General features: G+C 38.9%; 1 protein-coding gene across 2 annotated transcripts in view; it reads right to left on the reverse strand.

Annotated features, from left to right (window-relative positions):
* LOC114150373 (zinc finger protein 518A) overlaps positions 1-16,263 on the reverse strand; it is a 32,349-nt gene extending 16,086 nt beyond the window's left edge. The window contains exons 1-3 of one of the 2 annotated variants that reach the window (XM_028026741.1): positions 15,655-16,262; positions 15,315-15,561; positions 1,220-1,426 (exon numbers count right to left, since the gene is read on the reverse strand). The gene's annotated coding sequence lies outside the window, so the exon portion shown is untranslated. Of the gene's footprint in view, positions 1-1,219; positions 1,427-15,314 lie in introns of both variants that reach the window. The other variant, XM_028026742.1, reaches the window with a different exon arrangement.
* Positions 16,264-21,972: the final 5,709 nt, after the last annotated feature.

Genomic DNA, 21,972 nt, shown 5'->3' on the forward strand with positions numbered 1-21,972 from the left:
CTCAGGTCCAGTGCTTAACTGGTTTGAATCTTAATAAAGAACAGGGATTTCTTTGTTTCAATTGAAAACTTTTCATCAAAGAGGTCAAAGGTCACATGTGGGGTACCCTAAGGTTCAATCCTAGGGCCCCTTTTATTCAATATTTATATGCTCCCACTAGCTCAGGTTATAACAGGAAATAATATTAGCGACCATAACTATGCAGATGACACAAAGCTCTACATTACGATGTCACCAGGTGATTCAGAGCCCATCCAATCACTGAACAGATGCTTAGAACAGATAAATGTGTGGATGTGCCAAAACTTTCTCCAGCTGAACAGAAACAAAACTGAAGTTATTATTTTTGGACCTAAAGAGGAACGATCTAGAGTCAATGCACAGCTTCAGTTGTTACAACTGAAAACCAGCGATCAGGCCCGAAACCACTACTCCCAGTGATCTGGGAGTAGTGATGGACTCTGACCTGAACCTCCAGAGCCACATATGACAGTTACTGAGTCGGCCTTCTATCACCTGAAGAACATTTCCAGGATAAAAGACTAATGTCTCAGCAAGATCTAGAGAAACTCATCCATGCGTTCATCTTCAGTCGTATTGATTATTGCAACAGCCTCTTCACAGGTCTGTCCAACAAAACAATCAAACAGCTGCAGCTGATCCAGAATGCTGCTGCTCGCGTTCTCACTAAAACCAGGAAGATAGAGTACATAACACCAGTTTTAAAGTCCCTACACTGGCTCCCTGTAGCTCAAAGAATAGACTTTAAAATACTGTTGTTAGTTTACAAATCACTGAACAGCTTAGCACCACAATACGTTAAAGATCTGCTGTTGTTGTATCAACCTTCCAGACCTCTCAGGTCTTCCGGTTCTGGTCTGCTCTGCATCCCCAGAACCAGAACCAAACGAGGAGAAGCAGCTTTCAGCATCTATGCACCACAAATTTGGAACAAACTTCCAGAAAACTGTAAAACAGCTGAAACACTGACTTCTTTTAAATCTCAACTAAAAACCCACCTGTTTAGAATTGTATTTGAAATTTAATCAATTACAAATTTATTGATGGAACTTGACTTAATGATTGATTCTATATTGCATTGTGTTTCTGTGTTTGTAATGATGTAAAGCACTTTGAAATGCCTTGCTGCTGAAATGTGCTATACAAATAAAATTTGATTGATTGATTGATTGATTTCCTGCATAGAACGTGCATTTACCAGGGAAGAAGGAAGTAGCTAGATGGAGTGGTGAAGAAGAGGGAGCTGGTTCTACTGAAGAACTGCAACCATATTTTTTGAGCCATATAGTTCAGGAAGCAACGATGACTCCAATGTTTCTTGGGAAGGAAGGATCCGAAAGTGAGGGGTTGGAGCAGGACATCTGTCGCCTCCAAATCACTGAATGGTGATAAGCCGTTTCAACACCTTTAAAAAAAACATGAGCAGAAACAAAAAGCAACAAATGAAAATAAATATCGGTTCTTCGTATCAACCTAGTTATATTTATTTGACTGATATTGACATGTTTAAAAAATTACATATCAGTCGATGCTGGCATTGTGCAACCCTATTTACAACAACATAGTAAACACTAGTGATGGGTTAACGAGGCGTTTGTATCTGTATTGATACTATTGATATCGTCACTGAATACTGACATCTGCTGGACCTTAAAAATTCCTACAGGGACCTTTGTTGACACTGTCAACTGACACTGATTTGATGACCTAGTACATACAGTAATATATTTTAAGTCACTGTATTTTATATTGTATTACTTCATCTCTTCATTTAAATTTAAAATATGTTTGATATAGGAGAACCATAGGCGAAAGCAGAGGAGCTCAATTTTTTCATAAGATCCGTTTCATACTGTCATGACATAGTGACAGTTTTAACAAATATGTAAAAAACATTTTCTTTTTTAATAAAAATTACATACTGTAGCTTTAAGGCGAGGCTTTGCACAAGTCTTTGTTTCCACAATTGTGTAATAAGAACTACCCTTGAAGGGGTTAGCAATGTTTTGCAAAATTATTGTTATTGCAAAATTACTGTAAGCAATAGGTATTTCACGAAAAATTCTCGGAACTGCAAAAAGTGTAATGCCGGATTCACAAAGCATGTGAATTGAAGACCTAGTCAGACAGTCAAGAAGATTGAGGCAGATGTCACTGTCCGACAACAGGGAAGTGATGGCTGTGTTCCGTCAGCCCATCAGCTCCCGAAATCATGAAAAATAAAACCTCGTAAAAACGGCGGAACTGTGCACAGGATAAAAACATTATGCAGAGCCTACTTAACCCCTCCTAGGACTTAAAAGCAGGTAAAGCAGGATAAGGTAGTCAAGTAAAACAGCAGAGGGAACCCAGAAGCAACTTTCACATAAAATTGATAGAATCCAGAGAATATGCAGTGTTTGTTGAACTGTCTTGAGATCTTGTCACCAGTATGTCCCTCATTCTTCAGTAAGGTCTTCATAGTGAGCCATCACCTTAATAGTGCAGGTGTCACTTGACTTTCTAACACACCCTGAGATTTTTAAAACATCTTGTAATTTTTTAATCCTTTCTACTATGACCTTTGGTGCAAGAAGAGAATTAGATATAGCCTTGCAGCGTTTTCTTGTGTTCTGAGGAGCCACTATGTGCAGACATGTTTCCTCACTAATCTCTGTTTTAGCCACAACTTACTTCAAACCAACTGCAGGAAACTGCTGTTTCTCAACTGTTGACTTGGTAAAAATAGTTGTCCCCAATTAATCAATGCAATTACCGTAAATTTTGTATCATCATATTTTGACATGCTTGGACACAGCACTGTATTGAACATTGATGGCGTTTCCTTAGCTATGAACATTTGCAGCTTACACATCCTATGGAGGACATCAATGACGGTCTTCTGGCCAGCAGTAAGATCTGCAGTCTTCCCTATATCGAACTGAACTGAGACAATAGAACCAAATTAAAATAATGTAATGACACTTGGTGGAAACCTGTGCTCCCCCAGTTTACAACATTCATGCCCTGTAAAATGTGAGCTGATTTCTTCACAGTATTCTAATTTTTTGAATTCCTGTTTTTATGGGTTTTATGTAAAAACAAACAAACAAACAAATACTTGGGGGTCGGGATAAACCACAAAAGGCAAAACACAGGTAGCAGTTTGCTGCTGAATGGTTTAGGACTGAAACGATTCCTCGAATGATTAGAGTACCTCGATTATTAAAATTCCTCGAGGAAAATTTACCTGCCTCGAAGCTTTGTTAATTTATGTTTTATTATTTAGCGCACCGTGTTCCGATGAAAACCCAGACATTATGGGGTTAGGATTATGGGGATTATGCCTGGGTTTTCATTGTTTTTTGGGGACCAATAAGCATCCTTAAAATGACTGGAGCGCTGCCTGGAGTAAGGCAGCCTTTTCCTCCAGTAGCTGCTGGTTCAAAGTGAATGGCGGGAAGAGCGCTGCTGGAGTATTTATACAGGTAAGCAGACTGAACACGGTGGGCGGCTGAGTAACTACTCAGATGCTTATAGTGTAAGTGTAGCTTTACGGACGAACCGTACAATAAATTTCATATCATCCTACTCTGAACAAAAGGGTGGCGGAAATCATTGTGGCGGTACATGGCTGGTAGATGAGTTTCTGAGTGTGACAAACAAAGGTGCCGTAAATATCCCATATTGCTCCCCCCGTTCTTACTTTCGTCCCCTGGTCTACCAGTCATACATTTGTTTGTTCGTCTTTCCTCCCTAGGAGCCCTAGGAGGGGACTTATTTCCTCCCCTCCACCTGCATTTGTTCGCCTGCCCCCCACCACCACCCCAAACCCCCAACTCCAGGCGGCATTTCCTGTATTCTCAAACCCAAAGCTTGACAGGTATGGGGCAGGATTCAATTCATCTATTAAACTGACTGAAGATAAATACATAAACTAAAAGCTGGAGCATTGACATTTTTATAAGCGTATTTGTGAGCCTGCCTCTTTGTTGTTAAATTTAATATAACTTCAGATTTTTGCATTACTTCAGGTTAACTTAGAAAGTGAGCTATTATTGTTACAGGTTAGTTTTCTAAACTACTAAAAAGTAACTGTTAGGGATGCTCAAAAATGAAAAATTGGACTGATATTGATATCCAACACCCGTATTATGCCAGATTTACCTTTTTTTTTTTTATCCCATTACTCGATTAATTGTAAGAATAACTGATAGATTACTCGATTACTAAAATATTTGTTTACAATAGCCCTAGGATGATTTGAATTCTTTGATGAATCCAGCCAATCATGCGACACAATAACCAGGTGCTGAAGCTCTAACAAGCTCTGAAAAAGCTTTTTACTAGCAAAAATAGGAAACGCAGTCAAATAAGAAAAGGGCAGCCCCAGATGGATACAAAACACCTTGACTGTAAATGTTTCTTAAAGGAAAAGGCATAAAAAATGTTTCCAATTGATGTCACATATATAATCGTCTGTATGAAACAAATCTTTAAGAAGAGTTAACATTGGCTGGCTTTCCAAGTATCGGCTCACTTTACTGCAACGTCATGCGAGCACTTTGTGAACTCATCTTCAACACCACTGGTAAAATTGTTAACTACCTGCACAGGCTGGGAAAACTGCTAAATAAAGTAAAAATGCTTGTTTTCCTTATCAAAGGAATTTTAGCTTTGTCTAGAAAAAAATGCCTATTTTCCCCTTTTCTGCTTATTCTAAGCCCGTACAGTTTTTGGACGTTTCCTTCATATATGTATTGATTAGAAATATTTGTTATTGACCCATAGAAGAAAAATTCAGAAATTTTTTAGGCAATATGTTCAATTTCGCCAAAATTATTCTGATTCAAATGTAACTCAGGAATTCAGTAATATTCCATAGTATGCTGATCAACTCGAATACATTTGATTATATCTCAGTCTCAAGCATTTAATGGATATTAGCTTGTACCTCCATAATAAATGATCCCATTTCTATAAAATATGGCTTAAATTAAAGCTGAGGAAATTGCCGACGTTTTCATATGTAAAATATGTATACTACCAAGATATAAATACATCTATAAACAGTTTGGTTTCTGTCAGTTCTGTAAAGATACAAGAGAGGTCTAAAAACAAATTATTCTTTTTTGGTCAGTAATTTAATTTTACCTAATTGACACTTTAGCACTCTTAGTTTGTTAAAGATTAACAAACAAGGCTCCTGTACGTTATGAAATATCGTCCTGTTTGATGATTGTTATGGATATCGAAATGTTCTACAGACAAAAGAGGCAATTAGTCCAGACTGACATTTATTGAACAAAAGTTCAATAAATGTCTTTTTGCAGCAGTTGCAGTGCGCGACAATAAACGGAAAAATAATACTGAAAAACAAGTGAAAACAATGCTAAATCACTTTTTGTTCTGCTTTCGCTCTCTGTGTCGGTTTTACGCCACAGAAAATAACTTTTTGGCTTGTTATCATAGCAAGACTCGTTGCTATGACAACAGACAACAATTCTACAAGTACACAGAGCAGAGTTTATGTTCAAGTGTATCCGGAGTAAACTCCAAAAAACACAAACATATTTCTTATGCAAAAAACATGCTTGAAAACAAAAAAAAAAAGCAAAACAGCCCATTGCAATTTTGTTTTCATGCTTGATGTTAATTCTGCAATCATCAATAAGTGATTACCTGAATACCTGCAGTGATTGATTAACCAATCACTGCAGGTATTCACTTTCTGCACTACTTTCTGACAGATCACCTACTTTCTGACAGATCATCAGTAGATGATCTGAAAGTAGTTGTGTGGGTCGCTTTATTTTAGTGTTAACTGATCCAAAACACACCGATCTACGCAGCACAGGTAAATGATAAAATTGTCAAAGTCAAGTTAGCAGAACTGACCTACTTCCCATTTTTTGAATATTTTTTTAGTTCAAACATTTTACTGATCTGTGAAATGTGATACACTTGGACCTTGTTATTTAGTTGTAGTGTTTGCATTGCATCCCTTATTCAAATCCTTTGCCTGATCTTGTCATTTTCCGACCACCGATTTTCCCAACTCAATGTGCATAATTGTGCATGTGCGGCACATGATGGGTGATGTACAGTTCAGTATATCAATACTGCTGTCTTCTGTCCTTAAAGCTCCTCTCTCATTTCTCGCTATTTTTAATGCAAGACAAGGTAGGGGGACTTGCACTTGATTGTTAGTGTGCAAAGCAACTGTATCGACAATGTACACTGCTGTACTCTTCCCATTATGTATTGATTTATATTTTATGTATTTTTTTGGTATGTTTTATTGTTTTATTATTTTAACTTATACTTTGTCTTTTAGTTTTTATACTTCCTGTAACATCAATTGCCCATCTGGGACACAAATAAATCTGAATCAGCATCTATTCAGTCACAAGTCTGAAATTGGTGTCAGGTTACTTTGTGTTGTATTAAATGTTGGGGAAAAAAGATTCATATTCTTATGTAAAATTTGCAATGACTGTTTCTTGAATTCATAGTTGCCGGCTAGGGTAGCAACAGGGGTGGCATGGCAAAGGGTGGCAACCCAGTAGATCCTCCCTTGAGCAGATGTACTGTTTTGGCTGGGAAGCTACAGATTGTTTACCCCACTTTCCCGTAGTGCTCCTGTATTATTTATTTTCCCGTAAATATCCTGTATTGTGCCCATCCCCATGTCCCCTCGCGCTCTCATGTTAGCTTCGCTCCCTCCCCACTCTGACTGTACCCCACACACCCACCCACCCCTCGCTTTTACGTTAGCCCCGCTATTGCGTTAGTCTACAACCTCCAAACCCCCGCCTACACTGGACTAATAATACTGATGTGCTTTACAGGAAGGGTCAGAGCAGGCTCTAACTGCTGAGAAGGCTGAGGTCGCATCACACTGCGACCTCAGCACGTAATGGCTGATGTAATGGATGGCAGCACGTAAACACGCAGCGGCTCGGAGCGCTCAAGTTTTCTTTTATTTAAAATTTTTAGTCTATTTTTTGTAATCTGGTAGGACAGCTGAAGTTCTGAAGCAGTACAGCAGGGAAGAATTACTGAAAATTAAGAATCAGACATCCCAATTTGTATATTCAAAGCAGGATTTTATCTCACCGTAGCTACAATAGTCAGGTCTAGCTCCAAGGTCTCTTGGACCACCCCTGTGTGGCCCAAGAGACGGCTGGCAAAACTTAGGTACAGGCGGTGCATTGAGGAACAGTTCAACAACAATGACTCATGGAATATGTGGAAAGGACTCAGGACTATGGCAAACTACAAGAGCACTAGCCAGTGGATCAGTGAGGAGCCCTTTCTTCCTGATACATTGAATAGTTTCTTCGCTAGATTTTATGCCACTAGTGGCAGAGAAAGCAATCCTCCCCTCCAACTAGAGGAGCAATATCAGCCCCTAATCCTGCAGCTCAACCAGGTGACTTCCGCTGTGAAGAGGATTAACCCTAACAGAGCCGCAGGACTGGACAAGGTATCGGGAAGGACTCTGAGGTCTTGTGCTGACCAGTGGGCAGGTTTCTTTTTAGACATTTTCAATCTGTCCCTGGAGTTTTCCACTGTCCATCTGCCTTTAAGTCCTATATCATTGTGCTGGTACCAAAGAAATCTGCTATGACTGGCAGAAATGACTACCGCCCAGTTGCACTAACCCCACTCATTATAAAGTGCTTTGAGAGGCTCATCCTAAAAACACATCAAGGATAACCTTCCTGCTGGTCTACCATACCATACTTTATTTATAAAGCACTTTAAAACAACCACAGCTGATACAAAGTGCTGTACATCAAAACACAACATAACAATAAAAAGCATAAAATAAAAACTTACAGTTTAAAACCAAAAACATACAATTTAAAACTAGATCCCGCTAGAGTTGAAAGCCAAATAAAATAGATGGGTTTTAAGACGAGCTTTAAAAGTGGACAGTGAAGGGGCCTCCCTGACCTGCAAAGGCAAGTTGTTCCATAATTTGGGGCCCATGACAGAGAAAGCCCTGTCCCCTCTGAGCTTCCTTCTTGATCTCGGTACCTCCAAAAGCAGCTGATCTGCGGACCTAAGAGACCGATAAGGTATGTATGGGTGAAGAAGCTCAGAGAGGTAAGCCGGGGCAAGATTATGTAGTGATTTAAAAACAAACATAAGAATTTTAAAATGAATCCTAAAATATACAGGCAGCCAGTGAAGTGAGGCCAGGACAGGGGTCACGTGTTCCCTCTTTCGAGTTCCTGTCAGCAGTCGTGCAGCAGCATTCTGTACTAGCTGCAGACGTGAGAGCAGCGACTGACTAACTCCCAGATAAAGTGCGTTACAGTAATCCAATCGAGTTGAAATAAAAGCATGGATCACTGTTTCAAAATGCTGCCTGGAAAGAAAAGATTTCACTGACGCCAGTCGCCTTAAATGATAAAAGCTGGACTTAACCACGGCTCTGATTTGGCTGTCCAATTTAAAATCACTGTCCACCTTAAAACCAAGATCTGTAATAACAGGTTTAAAATAAACCTCCAAGGGTCCCAGGTCAACAGAGGAGTACTCACAGGAGCCACTGGGTCCAAACACCATCACCTCTGTTTTGTTTTCATTAAAATTTAAAAGGTCAAGGCCAACCAAGCTTTAATATCACCTAGACATGCCAGGAGATGTTTGATAGAATGTACATCCTTTTGCTTCAGGGGCAAATAAATCTGACAATCATCAGCGTAACAATGAAACGAAATCCCATGTTTCCTGAGGACAGAACCCAGAGGCAGTAAATAAAGAGAGAAAAGCAGTGGGCCCAGAATTGAGCCCTGTGGGACGCCATAAGGCATTGAAGCAGCAGATGATTCAGAGTCACCAATCTTGACCGAGATTGTTCTCTCCTCCAGGTAAGACCTGAACCATTTAAGAACAGTGCCACCAATACCTACAACGTGGTGTAATCGCGTTATTAAAATGTCGTGGTCTACTGTATCAAAGGCAGCAGTTAGGTCAAGTAAAATCAGAACAACATGGTTACCAGAATCACATGCAAGAAGGATGTCATTAAAAACTCTTATTAAGGCAGATTCTGTGCCATGAAGAGTTTTAAAACCTGACTGGAAAACCTCCAGAATGCCATTGTAATCTAAAAACTGTTTCAGCTGACAGTACACAAGTTTTTCTAAAACCTTAGAAAGAAAAGGCAGTTTCGAAATAGGCCGATAATTAGCCAGAACAGTTTGATCAAGGCCAGGTTTTTTAAGCAGTGGTTGCACTACTGCATGTTTAAAACTAGCAGGGACCACACCTGATGACAGACTGCTATTTATAATTGCAAGAACAGGCTGCCCTATGCTAGATAAGATATCTTTAAAAAATCGTGGAGGGACAGGATCACGAGGGGAACCTGATGGCTTAATATGGCCAACCGCGTCCTCTAAAAGTGAGACAGTCACAGGCACAAACTGATCGAAAGCAGCCGAGCGAGGGACCAAAACAGAGGGGTCAGAGTCAGGAGCTGTGATAAGAGCCCTGGTACTACCAACCTTTTCAATAAAAAAATGCAGAAAATCATCACACACATCAGAAGAAGCTTCCAAACAGGCATTCTGTGGAATATTAAGCAGAGAGTCAATGGTGTTAAATAAAACACGTTGGTTATGGCAGTTTGAGAGAATGATATTTGCCAAATATTCCCTTTTTGCCTCTTTAACCGTGCTCTGGTAGAGACGCCAACAGTCTTTTAAAATCTGAAAAGTAACCTGCATTCTAGACACCAGTTTGCCTATAGGAGGAGCCGGTCCACAGAGGATGCTGTCTCCATTGCACTACACGCAGCCCTGACACATCTGTAGCATCCTGATCCTTATGCTAGATGCTATTTGTTGACTTCAGTTCAGCATTTAACACCATCATCCTGGAGAAGCTGATAGTGAAAATCCACGACATGGGATTTTCAAGATCAATGTGCCTTTGGATCAGGGACATTCTCACCAACCGGCCTCAGATGGTGAGAATAGGGGACCGAATATCATTCACCCTGATCCTCAATACAGGCACACTGCAGGGCTGTGTGCTTAGTCCGGTTCTTTTTACACTGTTCACCCACGACTGTATAGCCATCCACTCCAGGAACAGGGTTCTAAAGTTTGCAGATGATACCACCATAGTGGCTCTGATAAACAATGATGAGACCCTGTAGAGAGAGGAGATCCAGAACCTGTCCAAGTGGTGTTCAGTGAATAACCTGGTGCTCAACACCAGCAAGACCAGGGAGGTCATAGTGGACAAGAGGTCCAGGAGGACAGTGCATCCACCTATTAGAATACAAGGGGAGGTAGTGGAGTGAATAGACGACATCAAATTCCTGGACCTCCACATCACCTTGGACCTGACTTGGTTGCTGAACACCTCTTTTCTGACAGGGAAGGCCCAATAAAGACTGTTCTTCCTCAGGAAATTGAAAAGGGCTGGACTTTCTGCTCAGCTGCTAAAGAACTTCTACAGAGCTGGGAGCATCCTCTGCCACAGCTTGACTGTGTGGTATGGCAACTGCACAATCAAGGACAAAAAGAACTTGGCCTGGGTGGTGAAAACTGCCTATTGGATCGTGGGAAGTCAGCTACCGAACCTGGATGTAATATATACTGGCAGACTGCAAGGGAAAGCCAGTTGTATTGCTGCTGATCCCACTTATGCAGGTGGGATCAGCAGGACACAAACTGTTTGTACCACTACCGCCATTGAAACGGTACAGTGCACAACCACACGGTTAAAAAACAGCTTTTTCCCAAAAGCTGTGAAATCTATCTGTCCACCATACATCCTTTCTGCCCCCTGCAGTCACACCCACACCCTTCTGCTGCACTCCAAGGACTGATTAAGACATTATTCATTTATCACTGAGGGTACCACACCAATTTCATTATGTTCTGGAAACATAATGACAAAAATCTTATGAAGACATTCTTTGATTCTGTGGTGGTATCAGCCATCGTCTATGGTGTGCTTTGTGGGAGCAGGCGGCTTATCTGTAGCAAAGAGGAAGCGGTTAGATCAGATCATCAAGAAGGCCACATCTTTTCAAGGATGGCATTTGACCCAGTGCAGATGGTGGGAGACAGACGGACTCTGGCTAAAATAATATCACTGATAGACAGTGTCTTCCATCCCATGTATGAACCTGTTGGTGAACTGGGCAAACTACTGCATCCTACGTGCACTAAAGAGTGTTATAGGATTGTCTTCCTCCCAACTGCTGTTACACTTTATATCCATCACTACTTCCAACAAAATCAATAAGGTATATAAATGGTGAACCAATAACTGAACTGATAAATTGGCTCAGATTTCCTTAATTGTTGGAGACTGATGAGTGGTCAATTTTATCCACTGGTCTACCTCTGCAAAAGTCTAAAAATCAGCTAAACTTTTGCTCTGCTGTGAGAGAGGGTTGTGTGATAAACCCACCCATCGGGTCATGTCTGCATGTTCACAGTTAACAATAGTCACCCCACTGTTGCCAACTAAGCAACTTTCTTGCTATATTTAGCAACATTTCAGACAAATATAAAATCAGTATCAGCCAAAATTGAAATCAGCAGGTCAGGACTCGACCAGAAAACTTAAATTGGTGCACACAGATGTGCTAGAACGCAAGTCTTTCCTGTCCAAGGCTATCAGACTTTATATTAGGGCTGAAACGATTCCTCAAATGATTTGAGTACCTTAATAATTAAAATTCCTCAAGGAAAATTTATCTGCCTCGAAGGTTCGTTAAATTATGTTTTATTAGCGCCCCCTGTTCCGGCCGGATCATTATTTGTGGAGGGCAGCGCTGTCACTTCCGCCTATGAGTTGTTGTGAAATGCTAGCAGCATGGTCTTGTATTGTGCGCCGTTTTGCCAGGATTGGGGGACAAATAAGGATTGTTGAACTTTGCAGAGAGAGAGACAGAGAGAGAGAGAAAGAGAGATAGAGATCCGATTCCTTGGCTAATCATAAAAATATTCTAGAGTACTCGATTACTAAAATATTGTTTTACAACAGCCCTACTTGCACAGTCTCTAGAGCTGTGCGTTTTAAATGTTGAATATATATTTAGTAATATACTGAGCGATATGCTTGTGTCCTTCAGACTGTCACTGCTCATTGTTATTTATTATTGCTGTATGTTTACTCTTATTACTTTATTTATTTACACTTTTATTGTTTGCTATGCAAAGGAGGGGGGACAAACAAAATCCCTTCGATGACTATAAATGCACAGTAACACTAACCCCTCACCTCCAATGTGAATGTATTCACATTCTTTACTTTTGGCCAGTACTCACGGCCAGTTATATTCATGGTATGATTCCCCTAGACTGTTTTTTCTCAATTCTTATCACTATCACTGTAATGGACTTTAAAACTATAGCGCACGCAAGCAAATGAAGAAAATTTATACTTTAAGTTAAGAGTTGTTGAACAAATAAGCACAACTGAACAAGTTCAGACAGAGGTGTACAATTACTTAACTTCCAACCACAGGTTGCACTAGACTTTTTTGTTGTGCATCATTATGCATCCGGTTGAAATAAATCTCACCACTTTTAAAATCATAATGACAGTACGTTATGAGTAGTACTCATCACTAGTGATGAGTACTACTGTTTTGTTTTTGAGTTATATTTTTCACTCTGTTCATTTTTCTCTATTGCCTATAATGTTTTCTTGTCTATGAAATCACAGCACTTGCTGTGGAACTGCTAAACAAGGTTAGGACTTCTGGCTAACCAGTTTTGTAAATCCACCATTAAAATCACAGCAATTTTGGAGTCCCAGTTCAGTTAAGTCGAAGTTACAAGTAGACAAGTCAAGACAAGATTCCTTACATTATCCCCCGGCATCAAAGCCTATTCTAAGTGTCTGGTTCAATTTTATTTTTTGCGGGAATGTTCCCACATCAGTGGGGAAAGTCTGTTTGCTGGAGCACTTGAGGAGGAGTGCTTCAGCAACCTCTGCCAGTAAAGAGGGATTTTCAAAAAGACTTTGTTTGACTGAGGGGCAAGTTTCTTCTCTATATGAAAATGAGGCTCACAGCAAAGTGGTAAGATGCTAATAATGCTAAAATGACTTTAAAGCTTATTTTAGACATGAATTTTGTATGTTCTGGTCATTGATTTGACAGTAGCGTTGTGCCATCTCCCTTTGTTAGCGCTGTGCTAGCTTTTAGCTTGCCTCTTTATAATATAACTGCACTGCATTACTGAATATAATTATAACACACGACCCAAATGCATTCAGAGACGTTCTTGACGCTCTCATTTGCCAACTCCTTAATCATGTTGAGGCTTTGTTTACTTTTTTATATTGTAGTAACATGTGACTACAAACTGTGCAAGTGTGCAGCATTGTAAAGGGACATGGGCACAGCCTGCCCTACCTGTACACAGCCAAAAAAAGACAAAAACGACTTCTTCACCTTTTTAAAAACACATAAAATACCGCCATTAGCAATATAACGCCAGGCATTGTCAGAAATTGCCTATAGACTTGTCAGAGGCAAAGACAGTTTCAAGTCAGACACTTACTGCTTAGAGTGTCTCAACACAACCCCATAAAAATAAAATTCTCCCTTTAAACACATATTGTAAATTAGTTTTAACTATTTAAAGGAGCTTTATTACATATTTTCCAGGCGCATTGTGCCATTTTATAGCACAATCTACTAAGTATGCTACCCTCAGTTATATATACATACATAGTCTTGTGCATCTGTAAATAAATATTTATATCTCGTAGAGCACTTCTGGATAGATGCAAACTACATCTCGTTGCTTGTACTTGTGACAGTGCAATGACAATAAAGTTGAATTCTATTCTATTCTATTCTAAATGCTGTGTATTAAATGTGACTTACAAGAAATTAACTTTGTAATTTATTGCCTTGAAATTGGGTCTCTGTCTCTTTAAATACTTCTGCTCTTTCTGAAACTCCACCAACATAACATTGCAGGTATGTTTTTGATGACTAAATGATGTCATCATAACACCTGTCACATGTGTAAAGTAAAAAAAAAGTTAATTTTACATAAAACTGTCCATTTAAGTAATCTACAAGCGTGAGTATTTTTTTATCAAGTTAAAGTAACGTACTTTAACATTGTGGGGCTCAAGTCAAACTAATGCCTGATGCAAACTTCCCAAGTTTATGTTTTTCTATTAATGTTAAATCAGGTTAAAAGATGCTGACCAGCAGCATTTGATGTATGCTGCAGAGCAGTGGTCTCAAGCTGCATTCCTCGAGCCAGTCTTAAAACTTTCAGATATCCTACACATTTGAATTAAACAGTAAAACTCTCTCATTAGCATACAGTCAAACTCTGCAGAGCCGTCCTTATAAACTGATATAGTAGCCAGGTGTGCACAGATGTATCTAAAAGTTGCAGGAACCCGGTCCTTAAGGACTGTGGTTTCACACCACTGCTGTAAAATCTGCAGGAAAAAAAATGTACAGTCAACTCAAGTTCACATTATTGTGAACTGTTAGCATGCAACTTCTATATCTTGAGAGGCAAATAAAACATTTTAGTATTTTCTATGAAAAATTCTAATCAAGTAGAAGCAACATAGTAAACAACTTGTCCAAATATCAGTCAACTTTATAAACAGCAACTTTATAAACATGAAAAAATATGCTTGCTTGTACAGAAAAACACCCTAACTGAATAAGCAAAATGCAATAGTCAGTAACAGTAATGAACACCTGAAGTGATCCTTGAGTTGACTTTTGGCTCGAAATGAACAGACTGGACCAGATTCATGTCATGTAATGTGCAACTTATTCTATGTTCCTGCTCAGGTTAAGCAGTATGTAATTCAGCAGAATGGTGACAACACCTGAGGTTGCCACAGGTAGGCTACGATCGGCCACACCTCTCACACTAACATTAATTAAGCTCAGCAGGAAAAGTTGTGTCGTCTCAAACCCAGAAGCTCAGTTTGTTCACTTGTGGCTAAATAGAAAATGGACAACAAATACAAAGCTCCATCACTGCGTTATAGCTGGGTATTTCCGTAATGGAGTTCACTTTTCCAAAGGACTTGTTCCTTAGGAACCTAACTTCAGATGAAAGCTGCATCACGGGGAGAACTCCAGGCTGAACCCAGCCAGCCAACAATGCGACCACATTTTATCGCACTGCTCCTGTTTCTACAATGTTCCTGAAACAAGATGCCACTCTGCGATTAATCTGAGTCTAACGACTTTTAAAAGCACTTATGTTACACCTAAATAAAGAACTCACCAAAGCAAGTACATTTAAAGTTCTATTAAATAAGTTTGTGCTTACTATGAAGTCGAAGGAAGCTCGGGCTGTTTCTCAACAACGTCCAGCATTGTTAAAGAAGGTCAAGCATGAAAGGAACATACAACAAAACATCAGCCTTCCTTCTCTCTTCTCTGAAGAACCACATCGACGGCGGCCATGACAGTCCATCCGGGTACTCCTTTGCTCCTGACACTCATGTAGTCGCGGATGAATATGCATTGACTGTCAAACATTAAATTAGTGCCACGAAGGATATTTTTGTTCCATCCTAAACACAAAGAGCAACTTTCAGTGGAACGCAACAGCAATTACTTAAACTAAAATACACCCAAACCTTTGCAACGTTGTTACTGCACAATACCTTTCATCCTGTTTCTCTCTGTGTGTCCGTGTGTGTGTATTTGTGTCTCTGCGTATAGCTGGAGGTAGGAGTAAACAATGGTTAGTAATGGCGGAAACATTATCTTTTCTGTGTTACTGTATGATCTGCTAGTGTATTTATTGACCTGAAGTCATTTTATTAATGTTTTTTTCCCCTGCCTAACTCGGTTTCACGCACGAGCACACGCGCATCAAAGACAGAGACCCGTAAAGAGACGGACAGTAATGGCGGACGCACTCTGCCAGTCTGTATTGTTTAACTAAGCATGGAAACTGTTTCCGTAGCCATCGGTCGTACTAAGAAATATGACGCCTGGTATAGTTTTATGCGTATCTACTCTAACATAACGGTTCTACTCGCTTATTGTTTTAATCTGTTCAAATTAATTATGATTTTGTAAGTACTGCAATTTGCATTACATGATGTGATTTGTAAGAGCAGTTTGCTACCTCGCAAATAACATATTAAACAACAACAATATGGCTCAGGGTTCAAAACAGTTCTTATTGAAATTATATTTCATAAAATGAATTGGTAGTAATTTACAGAATGAATTCCTGGATCTTAAAAGGACATAAAACTGCAGCAGTTTTATTGCGGTAGTTAGGAAAAAACTGTAATCATAAGTGGTGGTATTATTATTATTATTATTATTATTATTATTATTGAGTTAATATGAGGTACAATCATTTAATTTCCCTTTGGGATCAATAAAGCATTTTTAATGGATTGAATTAAAAACAAACCTTTGCTCTCTGAATTATGTACACTTATCAGATGAGGGAAAATCAATAAATGTGTCACCAGAATCATAACAATTCCACCCTTAACATGTATTTCTGAAATATGTCTGTTTTGGGGCTTTTTTGAATAATTTTTTCATTGATGAAATTTTCTTCATTGCTGAGGTAGTAATTTAATTTAAATAATACAGTACCTAAAGTTGATCCATAACAGATCATTTTGTGGGGTACATTCTTTCTGGACCAATGAGACAATCATGAATATAATCACACCAAGCTCAGTTTAGATATTTCTATTATCAATAAACAAACTTTTATGTTTTTTGGCTAAATGTAAATCAGAACAAAATCTTTCCTTTCACCATTAAATAAATTTTATAAATCAAAGTTTTAAACTTGTGAAACAAAAAAACAGCACAATTTGATCAAGGTATCAAGCACTAGAATCAAAAACAAATCTAAAGAAGTTTGGTACCAAGTACATGTTCTTAAAGTTAAACTTTAAGCATTTATCCAAATGTGGACTCAACATGTGACAGGTGTAAGTGCACCTGCTTCATTAATTCACATGTTTTGGTATTGGCCCTCTCTTTCTAATTTCTGGAAGGCAGTCTTCTGTAACCTCAACATTTATGAAATCAGACAAATGGTCTCCAGAGTTGACCTAGAGAAAATCATTCATGCTTTTGTATTATTTTGTCTAGACTACTATAATGCCCTTTTTACCTGCCTGGATAAAGCCTCAATTTCACGTTCGCCATCTATACAGCACGCAGCAGCCAGACTTCTCACCAAATCCAATAAATTCTGTCATGTCTCTCCTGTTCTATATTCATTACACTTTCTCCCAGTTGATCTTAGAATTTGTTTTAAAGTTCTTGTGCTGACGTACAGAGCATTACATGGCCAGGCTCCTTATTATCTTTGTCAGCTTTTAACTAAATATTCTTCTGGTCGTGGTCTTTGTTCTCAAAGTCTGAATCTTTTGATTGTTCCACAAACACAGTTAAAAACTAAAGGGGACTGGGCCTTTCAGTCGGTGGCCCCAAGGTTGTGGAACAGTCTGCCCTTGCAGCTCCATTTTGCTGACTCTGTGGAGGTTTTTAAGAAGCATCTAAAAACATTTTTTATTTTCCTGGGCTTTTATCTCTTGATTTTGTTGTGTTTCTTCTGTTGGTTTTGTGTTTTGCAGGGTTCTTAAGGTTGATTTTTATTATACATCGCTTTGCGATTTCATGTCTGTGAAAAGCGCTTTATAAATAAACTTTACTTACTTACCCTGACCCAGTCTGATGCTTTGCACTATGAGATTGAGCCAAACTCCTTCTCCGCTGTCTTTGGAGTTGCCCCAGAACTGGACTTACCACATTTCAAACAAAGAATGCTCTAATTTTCATCAATTGCCAGGAGAACTATCTTATTGAGGAAGATCCACCTCCCACTTCACATTCACACTGGTTAAGGGACATTTACACTATGACTTAGAAAGTCCATACACAACCTTTTTAGTTGTATGTGGACAATTTTTACATTAATTCATTTTATTTTATATTTTCTTTTCATAGATATTTGTGGCTAGTGTATTTTATTGTCATAGGATCAAATGGCATTATTGTATCTTTATTCTACTTTGTGCAGATGTTATTTATTTTACCTCAGTTTAGTTTTGCGTGGGTGTGTCTACACTGTAAAACATTTGAACCGCATTTAGTTGTGTTTACTATCTTTTGCTCTTTAAGTCAAATAAATTTTGAGAGTTTAAATCTTGAACCTAAATGTGTGTGAAAGATAAACTTACATTAGTAAGTTGTGTTAACTTTATAGAAATTTTGTCAGACCTTCAAGAGTTGTATAAACTAGACCTTTTAGGTTAGCACTAAAAAAAAACTTATTTTTGTGAGTAAAAATGATAGAAAAATGTGTGCTCTTTAAATAGGTGAGGGCAGTTTTTTCCTGCATATTGTGAAAGAATTTGGTTTAAACTGCAGTATTAAGTTAAAACTTACAATTCAAGATTAATGGACCTAAAAAACAATATTTAAACAACTTGTCTCTTGTTGTTAAATCAACTTCATTAACTTTAATTTCTGAATTAAACCAATACAATTTTCTTGTTGACTTAAATTGCATTTTCAAGACAGCAGGTGGACTTTCATTTTCAATTTGAACCACTTTCAAATGTTTTACAGTGTGTTGTCTGGCGATTTGTTTGTGGGTTAAAATCGGTTCAAATTTGATTACTATCCATCCGTTTGTACTGTATATATTAATATATATTATTAATATATGGGCTGCGCAGTTAGCACTGTTGCCTTGCAGCAAAAAGGTTCTGAGTTCGATTCCCGGCTCAGGATCTATGCATGGAGTTTGTATTTTCTCCCTGTGCATATGTGTGGGTTCTCTCTGGGTACTCTAGCTTCCTCCCATAGTCCAAAAACATGACTGTTAGGTTGATTGGTCTTTCTAAGTTCTCCTTAGGTGTGTGTGTGTGTGTGTGTGTGTGTGTGTGTGTGTGTGCATGCTTGTTTGTCCCATCTGTCTCTGTGTTGCCCTGCGATGGACTGGCAACCTGTCCAGGGTGTCCTGTCCCCACCTCTCACCTGTTGACAGCTGGAGATGGGCACCAGCACCCCTCCTGGCCCTGATTTGGTAAGGGTGTAAGAAAATGGATAAATATTAATATATTGCTAATAATCAATAAAAAGACATTTGAAACAAAAGGAGTGCTTTGAAATGATCCAAAATAGGAACAGTTCTTCCCAACCCTATCTACCTTTTCTACTTCTGTAGGAAGTAGTGTGCGAGCTACTTCTAATTATAAAAACCGGTGTGAAGCAGCTAGTTTAATAATATGTTTATGATTACATAAAATAAAAAAATTCTGCTACTACAATAACACACCTCAGATTTGTCCATACATGTCTACTTTTTGCACTGTGATCAGATAAGGATCAGCTTCTCTTTCTTTAACTGGTTCTTATTTAATATGCACCTAAGGAAAAACTATCATTTCTGTGATAAATGGATTATTTTTCATTGGTTACCAATAGAGAAAGAATTACAACAAACATGGCTGAAGAATTTATGTTTAGACCAACTACTAAAACTACAATGGGTGTATTTTTTGTTACAGTAGCTAAGGTATCCAAATGTTTTCATTGTGCTGGACTACACAGATGTTAGCCTCTTTTTTTTTTACCATCTTTGATACTGAGATGTCCTGCACTTTAATTGGTTTTCAAAATGTAAAACTGAGTGGCAGACAGTTATTGACAGTCACCACCACAGAGTGTCAATAGATATTTCTATTGTGTTAGCTGTGTTGCAAGTGCTACCTAACCTGTTAAGTTGTTTGGTGTCCTGAGCTCCAACCAACTTGGAAAAATTGAGAAATTGAGTATATCCAAACCAGGTGCTTTTGTTAGACAAAAGGTTAGACAAACGGAAATACCAAAAATCTTTGATCTAAATCTATTGTCTTTTTTCATTTTGATTTATCTACCTCCTATTAATCTTATTTGATGCATTTTTGAAAATACAATTTTTTCGTCACAGACAAGAGAGTCATGACTTCACTTACTGTCTCTGCACTATTGTCCATTCTGTAAACCAGTGGTACCCCTAGTGGGTGGAAGGACCTCCTCAGCTCTCTGGAACCACAAGATGGTCTCTCCTCAGTAATCTCTGTAAATCCCAACCCTTTACTGGAAAATGGTCTACTCTTCTTATTCCTCAGCTCCCCCATTGATTCTTACAGATTCTTCACTTGCCTCCTTCTCTCATTCATTAACTCTTAACTGTTCATTTGTATTCTTAATTGTTGTACGATTGAGAGGCTTAACATCAGCATGACAGGGAGTCTGATGAGGACACTCAGAGAACACTGAACACTGTAACCTCCATATATTTGTGTGATATTGTTAGTAATTCATACATATTTCATGTAACACAAATTGGTTACAACACCAAGAAAACAAAGGAGGTCATCATGGACTTGAGGAAACTCAGCACCGACACAGCTCCTCTCTATATTAACAACAAGTGTGGAGAGGTTCCACACCTTCAGATTTCTTGGTGTCCTCATCTCTGCCAACCTCTCCTGGACACAGCAGCACACAGCAGTCATCAAGAAGGCTCAGGAGCACTTACACTTCCTGAGAGTCCTCAGGACTCTCAGCAACTCCAAGCTGCTGTTGACCTTCTACTGCTCCTCCATGGCGAGCCTGCATCACAGCCTGCTGTTTCAGACAGGATGAGGCTGCAGAGGGCCATAGAGGCAGCTCAGAGGATCATTGGCTGTCCTCTCCCCTCTATGATGGACATTTACACCTCCCGCTGCTTCAGCACAGCTGAGGCCATCACCAAAGAACAGAACAAACCCTGACTTCATCCTGTTTGACCTGCTGCCCTCAGGGAGGCAGTACAGATTCACCAAATCAAACAGACTCAGCTTTGAGGAAAAAAAGGTCAAAAACAGCTTCTTCCCAAAAGCAATTAACAACCTAACAACCACATGCACTAATTATTTGATGGTTATATGTGTATGAATGTATATATAAATTTAACTGATTCAGTCATTAAAGTTCCCCTGTTCCCATGGTGATTTACGAGCATTGATGATAGCTTTACAAATGTGTGATTTATTTGCAATGTTGACAGAGTGTAATGGGTCTCCTCTGCTCTGACTCTTGAAGATACGGTGTTGAAATGATGACTGTCAAACTTGCTGCAGTGCTGAGGACGAGGGAGAAGCTAATGGTAGCTAATGGCCACTTTCGCTGCTTGATCAGGACAGACAGGTCCTGATCAAGCTGCAGAGCATTGTCACTATAAAAGTCTCCAATAACACAGAAAAGGAGTCTGTAGATTTATCATTAGTTGTTTTGAAATGTGCCAGGACCAGTGAGATGGAAAAGGGGCAACTAGAATTTAAAACCACTATTTTAACGTAGGTAGACTGGATCACAATAACCCACTTTAAAGGTTACCTGGAAGCGCACAGACCCGCTACCCATGAGGTTTGAGACAATTTCATCCAATTCAATAATTTTATTATTTTAGAAATGTTGCAAATATGAAAATATTTGTATTTTCATATTAGTTAATATGAAAATACAAATTTAAGACCACTCACATGTTAAAAATAGATGGGTCATAGGCTCAGCTCTGAGATCGCAATGCAGATCAGGGTAGTGACCTAAATGAAAGAAAACACAACAAACAAGATAGCAAAAATAATAAAAAGAAAAGAAAATCATGCACCAAACCAGAAAAAAGGACCATCACCCATAAAGTCCACCACCAACAAGAAGGATTGATCGGCGTTTAGAGCGTCATTTAGAGCACAATTCAAGCATGCATTTGTACTCTGCTGTTATACAAAAACGGAAATAAATTACCACAAATAATGGGCTTAATGAGGAGATATGAAGCCCGCCTTACCTAGCATACAGCGGGAAGTCTGAACTGGAAGGAAAATAACATGATATCAACCAGATGAGGGAGGGCCCTTTATATACCGACAGCCAGCTCCTCAGCCAATGGCATTCAGGGA

The sequence above is a fragment of the Xiphophorus couchianus genome, chromosome 9 (genome assembly GCF_001444195.1).
Source record: "Xiphophorus couchianus chromosome 9, X_couchianus-1.0, whole genome shotgun sequence".
Lineage (NCBI taxonomy): Eukaryota > Metazoa > Chordata > Actinopteri > Cyprinodontiformes > Poeciliidae > Xiphophorus > Xiphophorus couchianus.